At 37.6% G+C, this 18,211-nt stretch overlaps 1 non-coding gene and 1 pseudogene across 1 annotated transcript; both read right to left on the bottom strand.

Annotated features, from left to right (window-relative positions):
• LOC110323278 overlaps window positions 1-18,211 on the bottom strand; it is a 110,247-nt pseudogene that overhangs the window by 14,717 nt on the left and 77,319 nt on the right.
• LOC115064314 lies at window positions 11,822-11,953 on the bottom strand. The gene has a single exon (XR_003844153.1). It is a non-coding gene; the product is annotated as a small nucleolar RNA SNORA17 (small nucleolar RNA).

The following is an 18,211-nucleotide window of genomic DNA, read 5'->3' as shown; positions in this document are numbered from 1 at the left end:
CCACAGATACAAAAATATTGAAATTATCCCATGCATTCTATCAGATCACCATGGACTATGCCTGACCTTAAATAACAGCGTAAATAATAGAAACCCAACATTCACATGGAAACTGAACAACACTCTACTCAATGATACCTTGGTCAAGGAAGAAATAAAGAAAGAAATTAAAGACTTTTTAGAATTTAATGAAAATGAAGCCACAACATAGCCAAACTTATGGGACACAATGAAAGCAGTCCTAAGTGGAAAACTCATAGCTCTGAGTGCCTCCAAAAAGAAACTGGTGAGAGAATAATACACTAACAGTTAACAGCACACCTGAAAGCTCTAGAACAAAAAGAAGCAAATACATCCAAGAGGAATAAATGGCAGGAAATAATCAAACTCAGGGCTGAAATCAGACAAGTGGAAACAAAAAGAACTATTCAAAGAATCACTAAACCAGGAGCTGGTTCATTGAGAAACCAACAAGATAGATAAACCCTTAGCCAGACTAAGTAGAGGGCACAGGGATAGTATCCTACTTAACCAAATCAGAAATGATAAAGGTGACATAACAACAGAACATGAGGAAATTCAAGACATCATCAGATCCTACTACAAAAGGCTATACTCAACAAAACTAGAAAACCTGGATGAAATGGACAACTTCCAGGACAGATACCAGGGACCAAAGTTAAATCAGGATCAGATTAACAATCTAAACAGTCCCATTTTCTTTAAAGAAATAGAAGCAGTCATTAATAGTCTCCCAACCAAAAAAAAAAAAAAATCCCAGGACCAGATGGGTTTAGTGCAGAGTTCTATCAGACATTCTAAGAAGACCTAATTCCAACTCTCGCAAAGTATTCCACAAAATAGAAAAAGAAGGTACTCTACCCAATTCATTCTATGAAGCCACAATTTCTCTGATTCCTAAACCTCACAAAGATCCAACAAAGAAAGAGAACTTCAGACCAATTTGCCTTATGAATACCAATGCAAAAATATTCAATAAAATCCTCACAAACTGAATCCAAGAACACATCAAAATGATCATCCATCATGACAAAGTAGGCAGGGATTCAGGAATGCATCCCAGAGTTGCAGGGATGGTTTAATATCCGAAAATCTATCAACGTAAGCATGATCATCTCATTAGATGCTGAGAAAGCATTTGACAAAATCCAACACCCCTTTATGATACAAGTCTTGGAAAGATCAGGAATTCAAGGCCCATACCTGAACATAATAACTCCAGAAAATCAAATAACCCCATTTAAAAATGGGGTTCAGAGCTAAACAAAGAATTATCAACTAAGGAATACTGAATGGCTGAGAAGCACCTGAAAAAAATGTTCAACATCCTTAATCATCAGGGAAATGCAAATCAAAACAGCCTTGATATTCCATCTCACACCAGTCAGAATGGCTAAGATCAAACATTCAGGTGAAAGCAGATGCTGGTGAAGATGTCGAGAAAGAGAAACACTCCTCCATTGCTGGTGGGACTAGAAGCTTGTACAACCACTCTGGGAATCAATCTGGTGGTTGCTCAGAAAATTGGACATAGTACTACCGGAGGATGCAGCAATACCTCTCCTGGGCATATGCCTAGAAGATGTTCCAACTGGTAATAAGAACACATGCTCCACTATGTTCATAGCAGCCTTATTTATAATAGCCAGAAGCTGAAAAGAATCCAGATGTCCCTCAACAGACGAATGGATACAGAAAATGTGATGCATTTACACAATGGTGTACTACTCAGCTATTAAAAACAATGAACTTATGAAATTCTTGGGCATATGGATGAATCTGGAGGATATCATCCTGAGTGAGGTAACCCAATCACAAAAGAAGTCACTAGATATGCACTCACTGATAAGTGGATATTAGCCCAGAAACTTAGAATATCCAAGATACAATTTGCAAAACACAAGAAAACCAAGAAGGAAGGCCAATGTGTGGATACTTCATTCCTCTTTAGAATAGGGAACAAAATACCCATGAAAGGAATTACAGAGACGAAGTTTGGAGCTAAAACAGAAGAATGGACTATCCAGAAACTAAGCCACCCGGGGATCCATCCCATAATCTGCCACCAAACTCAGACACTATTGCATATGCCAGCAAGATTTTGCTGAAGGGACCCTGATACAGCTGTCTCATATGAGGCTATGCCAGTGCCTGGCAAATACAGAAGTGGATGCTCACAGTCAGCTATTGGATGGAACACAGATTCTCCAATAGAGGAACTAGAGAAAGTACCCAAGGAGCTGAAGAGGTCTGCAACCCTATAGGTGGAACAACAATATGAACTAACCAGTACCCCCAGAGCTCGTGTCTCTAGCTTCATATGTAGCAGAAGATGGCCTTGTCAGCCATCATTTGGAAGAGAGTCCCCTTGGTCTTACAAACTTTATATGCCCCAGTACAGGGAAATGCCAGGGCCAAGAAGTGGGAGGGTTGGATAAGGGAGCAGGGCAGGGGGAGGGTATGGGGAACTTTCAGGATAGCATTTGAAATGTAAATAAAGAAAATATCTAATTTTTAAAAAGGGAAAAAAACAGTGTAAATGAAGAAAATAATAAAAAATTGAAAAAAAGAAAGGAAGAAGAATAATAGCTAATAAGTAAGCATAGTATATACCATACTTAAGCCAATTGATGTTTATAAAAATTAAAATAATAGTTAAAACTAAAATATACAAATAAGTCTAAATTTTGTTTACAATTAGTGTAAAATTGTGTGATATGCTTGTTTTCCTTAAACCAACCATAATACCTAGGAAGAAACAACTTTGCATGAGGAACTGCTGCTATCAGACTTCTTTGAGAGACTCCGAAGTGTTATCTTCTTAATTAAAAATTGATGTAACAGTCTCAGTCCACAGTAGCCAATACCACCCCAGGGCATGTTCCATCTTGTATAAGAAAGCAGACTGAATAAGCCAGTAAGCAGTTTTCTCCATGGTCCTTTTGTTCCTGCTTAAATATCTGCCCGGACTTCTATCAATAATAAAATATGATCTCAACGTGTAAGTCACATAAATTTCCTCTCCAGTTGATTTTATCCTGATGCTTAAGACAATAGGAAACAAATTAGGACATTTACTAAAAACAAATGACAGATTCTCTACTTAGCTCTTACATGTTCTAATTAAAAGCACCAGATTCCATGCTTAATTCATTTTTAGTTTTGTTTCATGTTTTTGTTTGTTTTTGAGACAGGGTATATCTATATAGCCCAGGTTGTCCTAGAACTTGCTACATAGACTAAATAGCCTCAAATTCATAGAAATTGGCCTACTTCTTCCTCTAAAGTACTGGGGTTAGAGGTGTGTTCTACAACTCCCAGCTCCATGATTATTAATTACACACTTTAATAACTAATATCATCTTCCATATTAGTTCTAAACAAACTCCAAAATCCAGGAAAATGGCTAATTCAAGGCATGTTCCATCAAAGCACAACATAGGCCTGCACTATATCATGCCAAGAACCTTAAAACTTAATGAGCCCATATCTAGAAAAATAATGGTCACTCATCATTTAAAAATCAAAAAGGATGATGAACATGGATTAAAATAAATAATAATGGTACATGAACCTATCATGACCTCAAAACAAAGGATGAGGAGAAAGATAAGGAAAAAAATCCTTGCTGAAGCATATAACTAGAACATACTGAGGGAGTGAAGGGATAGAAAAGCAGCAGTTCCAAATTTCAATACACATTGATTTATGCAAAACTGTGAAATAATGCTAAGACAAAAAGAATAGAAAGGTTAATATAGAATACAGTTTTTACACAGACTCAGAGTTCTACCCACATTACAAAGAGGAAAATGCAAATCTTTAGAACAGAGATGAGTTTGTTACAGCTTTACGTGAACAAAGGTGGCATCTATGAAAATGAAATGCAGCCTGATGTTGCCAGTCTTTTGATAAAAAAAGAGTGGGAATTCCACAAAAGCAGTTAAGTGAGTTACTATCAGAGCATGATTCTAATAACACAATAAAATAAAATAAAATAAAATAAAATAAAATAAAATAAAATAAAATAAAATAAAATAAAAATCTACAATGTTTAAGTATGTACATGACCCAGAAATTTCTCCAAAAGGAAGTCATTGTCTTTAGAAGCAATGAGAGCCAAGCAACTAGAACATAGGCATTGGTGGTATATAATTGTAAAATGTACAACTACTTTTGAAAACATTGTGATAGTCCGAAATAAAGATGTTAATGAGAATTCATGAGAAGAAACCATGCCTGCAGAAACTGACCAGTTAGAACTGCAGTAATGTGGAGAGACTAGAATGTAACAAGTACAGAGGCTAAATGTAATTTTTGGTAACCAGTCTTATATTGGGCTTATATTGTTGCTTTTTTCACAATGGTCAGGGTGTGCAAACAACTTCAATGTTCTTCAAATGACAAATGGATAATGAAAACCTAGTACATATACACTATTGAATTTTACTCAACTATAAAGAAAAATGAAATCAAGAACTTTGTAGGTAAATGGATGGAAATAGAAAAAACTTATAAAGTGAAGCAATTAGATCCAGAAAGACAAACATCACATGTTCTCTCTCCTAGCACCTACCTCCACATTTCTCATATGTACACACATATCCAGGATAACTGTAAAAGCCAGGAGAGTAAAATGGTACCATTGCTGAGAAGGAAGATGGGGGAGCGATCAAAAAGGGAATATCAGGGTTAAAGTGATCTGATTATGAAAATGAGAAAATGAAGGCATTATATTAAGGATGCAAGAGGGAAATAAATACAGAAAAAGACAGAGGAGAGTAAGGGTGTTTGAAAAGTCTTAAGAAATCATACTATTAACTATCTACCTAAAAAGAAAAACTTACAATGCATATAGGTCTCTGAAAAAAAAAGGAAAAAAAACCTATATGTGGTGTGGTGAATAATGTTTTATCATGCTGACACAAGTGAAAATCATTTCAGAGGAGGGAAACTCAACTAAGAAAGTGCCTCCATAAGATAAGGCAATAGTATCTTGGTTGTGTATCTTGGTCTTCATGTGGGACTCCTAAGAGCTGGAGCTGGGGCTATCTCTGACTCTGTTGCCTGCCTTTGGAACACTTTGTAGACTGCCTTGTCTACCTTCAATTGGAGAAGATTCACTTAATCTTCCTGCAACTTGACATGCCTAAGCTGGTTGATATCCATGGGAGGTCTTGCCCTTTCTGAAAAGAAAGGGAGAAGTGGATGGTGGGGATAGGGGGGAAGGTGAAAAGGAATGACTGGGAGGAGAGGAAGGAATGAAAACTGTAGTAGGAATGTAAAATGAAGTAATTAATTAAGTGTCAAAATAATAAAGCAATAACAACAAAAGAGATATGTCTGTAGGCAATCCTTTAGGGCATTTCTTTAATTAGTGTTGATGGAGGAAGGCCCAACCCATTGTGTGTAAAGCTATCCCTGGGATTAAGTTCCTTTGTTCTGTAAGAAAACAGGCTGAGTAAGCCATGATGAACAAACCAGTAATAAGCATCCAACCATGACCCTTAAATAAACTCTTGTCTTCAGGTTCCTGCCCTGTTTGAATTCTTGTAACTTCCTTCAATGATGGACTACAATCTGGAAGTATAAACCAAATAAACTTTTTTTTTTCTCATCTTGCTGTTTGGCCATAGTATTTCATCATAGTAATAGTAACCCAAATTAAGACACAGTTTAAGTAAAATTTCCTCATCTGTGCTGATAATCCCTCCAAGAGACGGAGACAACCTATCAGGCATGAGAAACCTTTTTTTGAGTTGTTGGTCATGTTTGTCTAAAAGAATCCCAACAAGCTATTACTATTGCCTTTGGATGACCCCAGATGTGGAAGAACAGTCATATTGCTAAAGACATCATACACTTTACAAACAGCACACAGAGGTCACTGAACTGCAACGGATTTGAAAGCCTCTTTCCTAAGGAATAGTTTTCATGGTACAAAAGTCACCATGTAAGTTTTCAAACGTAAGAATCACCCATCAATCCTGCCAAGCTATGATACCTATGAACCAAAACAACAAACATAGCAAGATAACCCCCAGAATACAGCAGGGTAACACATATGATGGTCGTAACCAGAGGCTCTCTAAGTGGACTTAAAACCTACTCAACAGAAAAGAAACATGACTAGTAATGGAAACCTAACTAACTACTCACTGCTGGTGAGGTTGGGATTCTTTGGAGGAAAATCTACAACCATTATTTTATTAAACCAGCATAATCCATTAACAACAATGTATAAACATTTTCTTTAAACCCAAATATAAGCATACATTTAACCCTTCATCAAGGAAACTTCTCTTTGCACCAGATAGAAATCAGTACAGAAAACCACAGCCAAAAAATATACAGAGTTGTGGATCCTAGTACCAATGGAGACCTCAACAAACAACACTAACAACTATGGTTTGGGAATGACTGCTTAAGAAGGGGCAGAAAAATTGTAAAATCCAGAGGAACATGAAGTGGAAATTTCTGATTTCTTTAACAACTCAGTTGTGTCACTTATTGTTTTTCTGGAAGCTGTCTTGTAAGAAGGCATGTGACATTTTACTGAAAACAAACACTTGAGAGGATATGTGGTAGTTGGAAATAAATAGAACCCCACAAACTGAGAGAATGCTCTTATGCTGCTACAGCATGCAATGCTTTACAGGTCTTCACTGGTCTTAACTGGTCTTTATTGGTCTTCATTTTGCAGAGAAATGTGCCAAGGAACTGCTCATGTTATTCTGGCTGATTCTGGACACTTCAGCCAATTCGACAGAGCCTTGCTCTTTCTGCTGGAAAGTGCCACCACTACTGATTCATATTTGGTATTTTCTGTTGAACTAGTCTGCTGGTATCCTGACAAGGAAGAGGGAAATCATCCCCAAGGAACTATTTCTAAACAGGTCTACAACCCCTTTTCTTATTAACCTTCTTTTCCCCTACCTCTGATCAGTGGGTTAGAAGGGAGGTTGAAGCATTTAAGAACCCTAAATAAAATAGGCTTGATAAGTCTAAACCTACAAGAACAGGGTAGTTTGCTGTAAGATTGTGTCTCCTAGTAATGTCAGAAACTAATCCCATTAAGTCTCACCAATATGATTACCTAAACATCAAGTGCACAAGAACAACAAAAATAGATGTGACAAGGGAGATGAGGGAAAGATGACAAAATGATTACTCTACCCTGCCTGTCCCCCTAAATTACAGGTATCTAAGAGGTGCTGGAGATGGGAGAACTAGTGTTCCCTAGGGAAAAGCACACTAATTGGTTAACCAACAACAAATGGTCAGCTCTGAAAATATATATAAAACTAACATACAGACTCAGTGGGCTGTATTAAGGAATATATGTTTATATATATGCATACATACATACATACATACATACATGTATAATAACATTTAATGAAAAGAAAGGCATGTATTTGAAAGAGAGAAAGGGGGATCTTGGGAAGACTTGGAGGGAAGGAATGGAAGGAAGAAATGGTGCAATTATATTAATCTCAAAAGATAAAAAGGAATAACTAAGAAAACATATTTTGTTTATCTTAGGAAAACATCAGTTTAACATTAAATTTATGTTTAATGCCCAGCAACTTTTGCTGAGACATTGTGTCTCCTGGTAATGCCAGAAGCTAAACCTGTTAAGTCACACCAATGTGATTGCCTAATCATCAAGTTTGCATATATCACATGTCATTGCCAGTAGTTTTACAGAGACTTCATTTCTGTGAACCAACTAACAGAATAAATTTATAGAAGCATGTTACATATTTGCCAGACTATTTATTGAGGTCTTTTAAAAAACAAGGCATTTAACACATCATCAGAAAGTCATAGGAGAATGTAGAATAATGGAAGCATATTTAAATAGTGAATTATATACAGTTGTACAATAGAATATAGATGTGTATGTATGTTTGTGTGTGTTTGTGTATATGCACTTTAGGAAATGAAGTGCAAAAGATGATAATAGAAACTGCTGCCCTCATAAAAAAAAAGAAACATCTAAGAATATATATTTTTATTTATCCCACCTATAAATTTGCAGTTGGTTTATCAATATTTATTGAGTCCCTTTTCTGTGCAAAGTATTGTGTTCAATAATATTCAGATAAAAATGACATTCACAGCTTCAAAATCTGGTTGGTCAACATAAAGTCACTGAAATGTCTTCAAATTCACTACTCTTTCTACCTTTCTATCAAATTCCAGTAGATGTGCGGAAAATATAATAAATAATAATATGTTTTACTTGTTTATATAATAATTTGGCTCATATTACATATATTATAAAATGACATAAAATATAACATATATACACAACAATATTCATTATATTTTATATGTACTATAATATATATCAACATTAAAGAAATAGATGCTAATTCAGTTATAAGGTGAATTATGTGATGTTCAGAGAAATAGGAACAAACTCCATAGTGACTTCTATGGGTAAAAATGTGTCTACTCACATCTAAATACCATGCTAAGCTATGTGGCTCTTCCTTGGCTTCCCCTGCCTTTTAGCTTTTAGCACTAATCTTTTATATCCAACTAAGTCCATTTGGTTTGTTATCCAACTGAAGCAGGAAATGCGCCACTTTTCCTTTAACAAAGAGCTCATTAAGACCCATCAGCCCTTTTTTGTTGAGAGGGGCAAGACTTTGCTGTCAAATATTTGTGATTAATCTTAACTGTAAGTGCAATTTCATGAGCCTCACTTTCAAATTGCTGACTCCTGAAATATTTTATTCTTTGTCTTCCTCACAGATTATTCTTAAACATTGAGAGATGAAATAGCAGCATCAGTTTTCTTTGTGACAAGATTGGCAGTGAGCATAAAAAACTAAGTAAATAACACACACTAGACATTGGATTAGCTGAAAAACATATCAAGGTGGCTCTTCTGATGCACTAGGACAAACAATCAAAGCAAATGCCGTTTTAGAAATGCATTGCTCTGAGAAGGACATGAGCGTTTCTCATAGGAGACTTTCTAAGTAAGGTGCTATGTGCTTCACATGTGTTATGGGTGTGGTAAGAAAAAAATCCTCTATAATCACTTCTTTTGAAAGCATATTGAAAAATTAGCAATCAATCCATTCTGTGATCAATAGAGCCACATTAATCTGTGATGCAGATATCACATGCCATCAGTCGAAACAGTCTTCTTTTAGGTTGTTTACAGAAAATGACTCTTCCAGAAGTTCTACAAAACCCTCAGAAAATATGTTCCTGGTGGCACTTCAGACCCTCCAAGCACCACTTAGTCTTTACAGAAGAGCCTAAGAATTTGAAACCATATTCTTCATAACAAGTGTACAGGAACCACAGGTGAACACAGTGATAATACACTGGCCTGGTGTACCATTTGAGAGCTCAAGAGGATAAGTTTGATGGTTTTCCCTAGAGAAAAAAATAAGTCTGAAGTCTAGAAGTTTCCCAGAACAAAAATGCTTAATGCATAGGAACCTCACAACCTGGATTCCAATTCTGAAATTCAGGTAAACTAGAAACAAAGAGAGCGCATACATATGCCACAAAGGTGTCCTCTGATCTATTAAAAAATAAAAATAATATTGCCCAAATAGAAAAAAAAATGTGTTTGAAACAAGAATGTACCGTGGTTAGTCCCCTTATACAGACAACTCTGCTTTTACCAGGGCTTTAATTAAAACAAACAAAAACAAAAAACAAAAAAAAACTTCCGTTGGTTCTTTGTGAATGTCAAACCCTGTATGTCAATCCCACTCATTGTTTTCTCCTCTCATACCCATCCTTCACTGTAGCAACCTTCCCCCAAACAGAGGAAATAAAAACCTTGTGGCAGAAGCTATAGTGTCACAGTGTGTCCCACAATATACATTTTGTCCACACTTCTTTGCTTGTAAATGTTTGCTGCAATGATTCAGTGGTCTGATAGATGAGGCCTCTGGCTTTTGCTACTCTATCAATACCTCACTTTAACTCCTCTTGGATATTCTGTTGTTGGCCTGTGTGATGGGATCCTGTAGTTTTGAATCTGAAAGATCAGCCCAGTCATGCACTCTAGTAATTCATCAATGGTTAGATGTTAGGGCAAGACATTTCAAAGCCCTGGATGTGAGGTGGTCAGCCCACGGGTGTTTCTGACCTCACTCCCTCAGCACTGGCTCACCAGCAACCCACACAACCAGGGCCAGCTCTACCCTGCTGCCCAAGAGAGAAGCATCCACCCTCTTTCCTGAGTGCTTCAGCAGATGAGCAACATGGCCAGTTTTCCCACTCTCATGACGCTAGGACCAGCTTTCCTGCCTGCCGTGAGGACTAAGAAAGGGAGCCCCTGAGCTTACTACATTGTACACCTCTCAGCAATCCTACATCCATGGCCACCTCCACTGTCCTTCCCAGGCAAATGTAGGGCCCGCTCTCCTCTCTCATGACCCCAGGGCCAGCTTTCTCACTTGCTATGGGTGGTAAGAGGTGAGGGAGGGGGATGGCATCTTTCGTTCACTCACTGTACTGCATGGCACACAAGTTGCAGGGCTGGCTCCCCACAATCCCTGCATCACAGTCCAGCTCTACTATGCTGTCCAGACTAGGTGCAGAACCTGATTTCTCAAGTGCGGCTGGAAGTGAAGGGCAGAGCCAGCTCTCTCACTCTGATGATCTTGGGACCAACTTTCTTGCCTGCCTTAGGTGGCAAGGGGATGGGGGCACATCTCTCCCTTGTCCTGTGCTTCCACACAGTAAACAAGAGATGGCGCCAACAATTCCATGTCCATGCTCACAGGGCTAATTTGCTTGCATGCCAGCCATCAAGGTTAGTTCTACTACGCTGCACAGCTTAGGACCAAGGCCCATTCTCCAGAGGGCTGAAGCTGGTGAGGAGCAGGGATAGTTCTCCTGCTCTCATGAACACAGGCCAGGTCCCCTAACTGCCTAAGGTAATGAGGGGTAAGCGGCAGGAGGATAACTGTCACTCATCCACACCACTGCACAGGACAGCTCTCCCATGCTCGTATCCTCAGTGTTAGTTCACCCACAACCCTTATCATGTGCAAGCTTGCTCTCCCAAGTACTGCCGCTATGTAGGAGCAGGGTCAGCTCTTCTGCTGTCATACCCCTAGAGCCTGCTCTAACAGGATGTTCAGGTAAGGGGAAGGAATGGGGATAGTTCTGCATAGCCCTTAGATACCAACATGTTTCCAGAGAGCAGCCTAGATTAGGAATGTCCACCTGGCCATTGGTGGTAATAGACCCCTGTTGCTGCAGGGCCACCGACCCAGACATGGCCCCTGGTGACAGCATAGGCCAGGACCTCACCATGGTCTAGGTGGCATTGCCAGCTACTCACATCAGGCTGTTTCTCACTACCCTCAGGTTTCTAGTTCTGCCTCTCTTCATTGTGCGCACATCCTTCTATGTCTTTCCCTCCTATTTCTCCAACACATACTTGCTTCTCTTACTGGCACCCAGGATCTCTCAGTATCTGAGGTCATCTCTGAAGTGGTCTCAGGAGGGTTATGCCCTATTCATACAGTACAATACTGGGCAGGAGTCATCTCAGTCATAGTTTACTCCATTAGGCCTTTGCAGTACTGATCTTGTGGTCGTCTCAGGCCCACTCCTCATCAGGTCTGCTCAAGTGCAAGGGTTGTCTGCTTCTGTCTCAGGTGGGTTTCATCTTGTCTAGTGCTCTATCCCCACCCTTGGAGCCCATTTGGACCTGTGTAACACCAGAATGGAAGTTATCTCAGGCTAGCTCCCTGTCCAGGTACCCTGTTGCTAGATTAGTGGTCATCTCAGGCTCACTTTGTCAGGGAATGTTAGGCTACCTATCATTCAGATGTTCAAAGGTCAGAACAGTGAGTACAGGCATAGCCACTCTCCTCTCTGCCACCTACTGACACACACGTGGCACTGCAGCCACACCTACAACACCTCTAGGGGCAGGGTTTTAATTCTTATTTGACCTCATATGAAGTTTTTGTAACACTGATGAATGTGTGCACTAAGGTAATAGAATAAAGATGTGAAAATGTAAAAGTCTCATCATGAACGACTCACCAAGAAAAGATGAAAAGCCTTCTTGTTCACCTTATAGCCTAAGAAGACAAAAGGCCTTCTGTGTCTCTAGAGAGAGCTGTGCCCTGCACCAGCAATCTCACACCCAGCAAGTTGGCAGTTGCTTTCTTTTTAATGCTTAAAATGTCCTTAAAAACATAAGGATAAATAATTAACAGCTGAGATAGCTTTATGCGCTAATCTTATTAATGAAGGTCTATTTTAATACTTCACTAATAAATGTTTCAATTTTAGTATATGATGGTCACAGCTACTGACAAAGATTGGCCTTGTTGCACTTCCTGATTTGCACTATGTCCCACTGTGACAGTCATATGTATTCATAATTTTAAATATTGTATTCATAACTTAAAATTTATGTTTTCATAATGTTAAATGTTGTTTGTTTATCTGTTTGTTCATTTGTTTGTTTTAGCAGAAGGAGATTTATTCAATGTGGCTATATTGGGAAGAGGGGCAGAGTGATCCAGAAAACTCCAAGTCCATCTTGGTGGGAGGAGGTCCTCAAATGCAATCACAATTTCAATAGAGCACGACAGATAGAAATGAGTCCTTGTTAAAGTGTGGTCCTGCTTTTCTCATCATGTAAGGTAATCTGATAACTTGTCAGGACTTTGTGAAGCCTCTTCCACAGAGGAAAAGTCCCCCTTTTGACTGGAACCTTTTCCTGCTCCCAGTGTGAGATTCTTGAGGAAATTTTCATTTTTGGAGTGGCGGGGGAGGAGGCATTGTTTAAATAGTCTGCTTGAGAGACAAAAGTGTCTCTTTATAATCCATTCATTTCTTCTCTTTATAATCCATTCATTTCTTCTCTTTATAATCCATTCATTTCTTCTCTTTATAATCCATTCATTTCTTCTCTTTATAATCCATTCATTTCTGCCAGGAGGGTTACAAGTAGCACCTTGGAGGATTCAGAAGTTCCTAGGAGAATTTGAAGTAGGTCTTTAAGGTCTGTGTAGATTACCTTTCTCTTGAGTTCTGATGAGTATCTTTGAATGAGTACATTATTTCTAAGGTAGACCTAAACATTGACTACTAAGGAGGTCTTTAAAGCCCTGGGAAGCTACCTGATTTAGTTACTCATTTTTGTTATTGTTGTCATCTTTGTTGTTGTTATTATTGCTGATAGTTTAATGTTTGTTCTCAAAGAAAAGAGGTATAGAAACATGTTTATGGCATTATATTCGATGAAAAAATTCAATACTAATCCAGGCAAACAGTATGACCCAACTCATATCAAAATGTTATTACAGAAATATGCAGATCTTAGTGGATGTTGAATGGCACGTAAAGGAATTATTTCTTGGATTCCCATGTTGAACTTAAAAACACACACCACTAATGCCATAACGCTTTAGAAGATTTCCTGAATTAATTCATTCATCGTCTTCTCAACTCCATCACCCTTTCTTTTCTGTCCTTCCAAAATCCATATTTTATAAATTTGGCAGAGTTCTCTAATTTTTATGCAGAAACTTTCATAAAGCATTCAAGAGTGTAATACAATCAACGTTTGGAAGGAAGATAGAGCAGTTCGTACAACAATCTGCAAGCCATTCAAACTGAACATTAATTATCTTCATTTTAAAAATTATGTTTAACCACCCACCAAAGGAAAAAATTTTCTGCCTACTTCCTATTAAATCACCAAGCCTCATATTTCATGGAAACCTTTCTCTCCCTCTCCCACTATTTCTGTATCTTTTCCTTAAAACAGTAAAATAAATCACCACATCTGACCAAAGACTCAAGTTTCTTTATATAATTAAGGTTTTGCAACAATGGCTTGCTCTGGATTCTACCATCTATCCTACTCTGCTTGCCAAGGTATTCCAAAAGTCAATTTCCACTGTAGAAATTATCCTGATGTGTTCATTTCAATTACTAGAGGATCCTTCCTTAAACTAGTGTAGTCATTGAAATTTAAATACATTAATATTAGTTCCATGGTTCCAGTGAAAGGACTGTGTTAGAAAATTTTGTATGAATTTATTCTTTGTATGTGTAGTGTGTGTGTGTGTGTGTGTGTGTGTGTGTGTGTTTTCCTTAGTGAAATTTTGTTTCATCTCAGTTATTTTATACACTTCAAAATATTCTTCACATTTGTTAATGGAATTACAATAAAATAGACATGCAAGAATCAGTCAGTTTCTACATGCATGTTAAATATTACTTGTTTATTTTAGGGATATTAAAATGGAAGATTATTATATGTCATGAAAATGACATGGACACTTATCTAATCCTTCTTAATGAATGTGCTGGTATATATATATATATATATATATATATATATATATATATATATTTGAAAATTAAAATGGAATTTTTCTATAATACCATTACCTACAAATTTCCATGTAATTATAATTACTACAGAGTTGAATACCCCTACTTCGAAATAAAAAGACATCCCCATTGTTGTACATTTTCTTCACATTGTTGCCTGTGTTCTATTTTTATCACTTTTTAAAATGTTAGCCTACATTTATCAATTCATATCAAAAAGAATTTACAAGCTGCCAAGTGGATTAAGCTGTGACATACTTATCAGTTCTTACAATGCATATGGGAACTGTGCCCAGGCCTTCCAAATATATCATGCAGTCTTTAAAACCAGCTGAGTTTGGTATGACTGATTCATGGACTATGAAAGACTATTATTTGGGCACTGGATATCCATGAATAAAATTTCTGGCTGGATTTCAGGAGAAACTTGTAGTGTGCCATTCAATAAAAAAAAGAAATAATGAGTTTGACCAAATAGGAAATGGAGATAAAATTCCATTCTTTTTAATATGCTTTGACAATGGAATGTAGATGATGATGTCAATGGGTCAAACTGTGAAATGCACATTATGGGAAGCAGAACATAGAATGGACTGTCTGAACAACACTAAAAGCTCAGAAAATATGTATTCCTTTGAAATATAGTACCTAGTATTGTGCTTTATACTAGAATGTGTCATAGATTGAAAAGTATAACATATACTCGTATTCATAATCATGGAAAAACAAATGAAATAAAATATCAAAATGTAACCAGTCATTGATAAGATCAGTTACACTACCCTTTTTATATTTTTATTAATTTTCAAGTTTTTGAGACAATATAGATGAATTTCATAATCTCTAAATATGAGATATGTTATTTTAAAAAAAAAATGTGTGTGTGAAGGAAAGGCCATCCAGAGACTGTCCCACCTGCGGATCCATCCCATATACAGAAACCAAAACCAGACACTATTGTGGAAGCCAAGAAGAGCTTGCTGATAGGAGACTGTCTCCTGAGAGACTCTGTTAGAGTCTGACAAATAAAGAGGCAGATGTTCACAGTCAACCATTGGACTGAGCATAGGTGGTACAGTCTCTGGATGGCCTTTCCTTCACTTTGTCTCTGTATCTCCTCCCATAAGTATTTTGTTCTCCCTTCTAAGAATGACCAAAGTATCCACACTATGGTTTTCCTTCTTCTTGAGTTTCATGTGGTCTGTGAATTGTATCTTGGGTATTCCAAGCTTCTGAGCTAANATTCACTTATCAGTGAGTGCATACCATGTGTGTTCTTTTGTGATTGGGTTACCTCACTCAGAATGATATTTTCTAGTTCCATCCATTTGCCTGTGAATTTCATGAAGTCATTGTTTTTAATAGCTGAGTAGTACTCCATTGTTTAAATGTACCACATTTTTTATATATTAGATATTAACCCTCTATGGAACATAGGGTTGGTAAAGATCTTTTTCCAATCTGTTGGTTGCCATTTTGTCCATATGACTTACTGAAGCTTTGCAATTTTATGAGGTCCTATTTGTCAATTCTTGATCTTAGAGCATAAGCTATTGGTGTTCTATTCAGAAACTTTTCCCCTGTGTCCATGTGCTTGAGGCTCTTTCCCACTTTCTCTTCTATTAGTCTCTTCTTCTCCTATTATCATCGACTTTCTCTTTTCCAACTGCTTTACTGTCTAAGTTTGGCTGTCCTGAAATTTGCACTGTAGATTGGCATTGAACTCAGAGATCTGCATGAATCTGTCTCCTGAATGCTGGGATTAAAAGCAGGACCACCACCCCTTGATTTAAACTTTTCTTCACATATAACTTTCTCAGTCCCAGGCTGGCCTTGAACTGGAATATCACAAAAACATTTTACCCTTATCTCCTGGGATTAAGGTTGTGTACCACCACACCTGGGCCAAAGCTTTACAAGACCACTATTCCTCAAGGTCTAGATCAAAAGCCTATGTCTTCCTGCCTCAAGATGTGGATCACAGTGGGCTCTCCACTTCAGGTTTGTTGTTCATTTCAGATTAAAATTCTAAAATTCAAAAGAACCAAGTACATCTTCAACTCCAAATATATAAACAATAAGCTTAGCAGGGTGGGATCTTGCCCTGAGGTCACCACTTCCTTGATCTGTTTATCTACCTGTGTAAAGGATTCAGATCCATTTTGTTCCTTCGCACCTCTTTATTCTCTGAGCCATACACATTGAACTTTTCCTTTTGATGCTTGCTCCTTTTCATCAATAGGCTCTTTATAAGAGTAGACTTTGTAACCACACAACAGAATTTCTACCAGGTTACTGTGAGACTTACACTGTCAAAATGATTAAATCTCTTCACCTTTATCTCAGGCAGACTCTTCAGACAATGGCAAAAAGCAGCCATGTTCTTCACCAAAATATCACAAAAAACAGTCTCTAGGCCACACATTACTATTCTTCTCCACTAAAACCTCCTGGATCAGGTCTGCACAATTCAAATCATCCTTAGCACCAATGATTTCCTTATTCCTACTAAGATGGTCCCTTAAGCCCCACTTAAAGTGTTCCATGGCCTTCCAAATCCAAACTCTCAAAATCCACATTCCTCCAAACAAAAGCATGGTCAGGCCTTTCTAGGTCCCTTTTACCACTTCTCTCTTAAGTTGGGTTTCCATTGTTGTGAAGACACACCATGACCAAGGCAACTCTTATAAAGGACATTTAAATGGGGCTGACTTACAAGTTCAGAGGTTCAGTCCACTATCATCAAAGCAGGAAGCATGACAGCTTCCAGACAGTCATGGACATGTTGTTCTGAAGGGAAACATGAAAAGATGGGCATTCTCAGGAACTAGGTAGGAGCTCTCAAAGCTCACCCCTGTGGTGATAGACTTCCTCCAACAAGACCTCACCTCCTAATAGTGCCAATCCCTGTTCAAGCATATTCAAACCCTCACAATTGGGTAAAAATGTAGTGACTCACCCCTAGTGAAGACAAATTCTCCCTCTCTTTACAGTCATTGGCTTTCTATAGCTCTTTACTTTTGGTGGGTAATGTGAAATCTCACCTATCTATATTGGCATGTCAACTGGTATTATTACAATTCCTGTCTTGTTTATGTAACAACACTCTTCACAGGTATAGATTCAATGTCATACCTTGGAAACACAATTTGCAACAGATTTCCTGTTCCTCTAGTTCATACCATCTTTCGCTCCTCTCTTCTACAATATTCCCTGAACCTTACGTAGAGAAGTAATATTGCATATTTATCAAATAGAACCAAAAATATCATGCTTAGTTGTTCATTTTGACTAGTTGTAATTTTCTGTAATGGTCTCCATCCTCTGATAAAATAAATGTCTCTAATTAGCTGCAGGAGCTAAGTTAATCTATGGCAATAAGAGTTCATATTTAGAATACAGTTAGGAATTGTATTGATTTTTAAAAAGTTATAGTAGTAAACTCTCTTCCTAAGAACAATGACCTCTTTAGGTAAGGCTACTTGCCTAGGTTTTCAGTACTAAATATGATTTCTTTCTTGTTCATCTGACCTTAAGTACACTTAGACAGTTGATAGCAACCACAAAAATATGTGCCATTATTGCACTTTTAAGAATGTCTTGCTGTGAATTCATTGCTATGATCCATAGGCATTGCCACTGTGTAAAATTATTGAATCCTTTCTTCCCTTGGCAGAAATAATATATAATACCATCTGGGGGTATAAAAGTGAGTCCTCTAGGAAGATGCAATCAAATAAAAACAATGAATTTATGAAATTCTTGGGCAAATGGATGTATTTGGAGGATATCATCCTTAGTGAGGTAACCCAATCACAAAAGAAGTCACTAGATA

This window comes from Mus pahari, chromosome 6, assembly GCF_900095145.1.
Source record: "Mus pahari chromosome 6, PAHARI_EIJ_v1.1, whole genome shotgun sequence".
NCBI lineage: Eukaryota > Metazoa > Chordata > Mammalia > Rodentia > Muridae > Mus > Mus pahari.
Note: the sequence above shows the minus strand (reverse complement) of the source record. Positions and strands in the feature narration are given on the sequence as shown.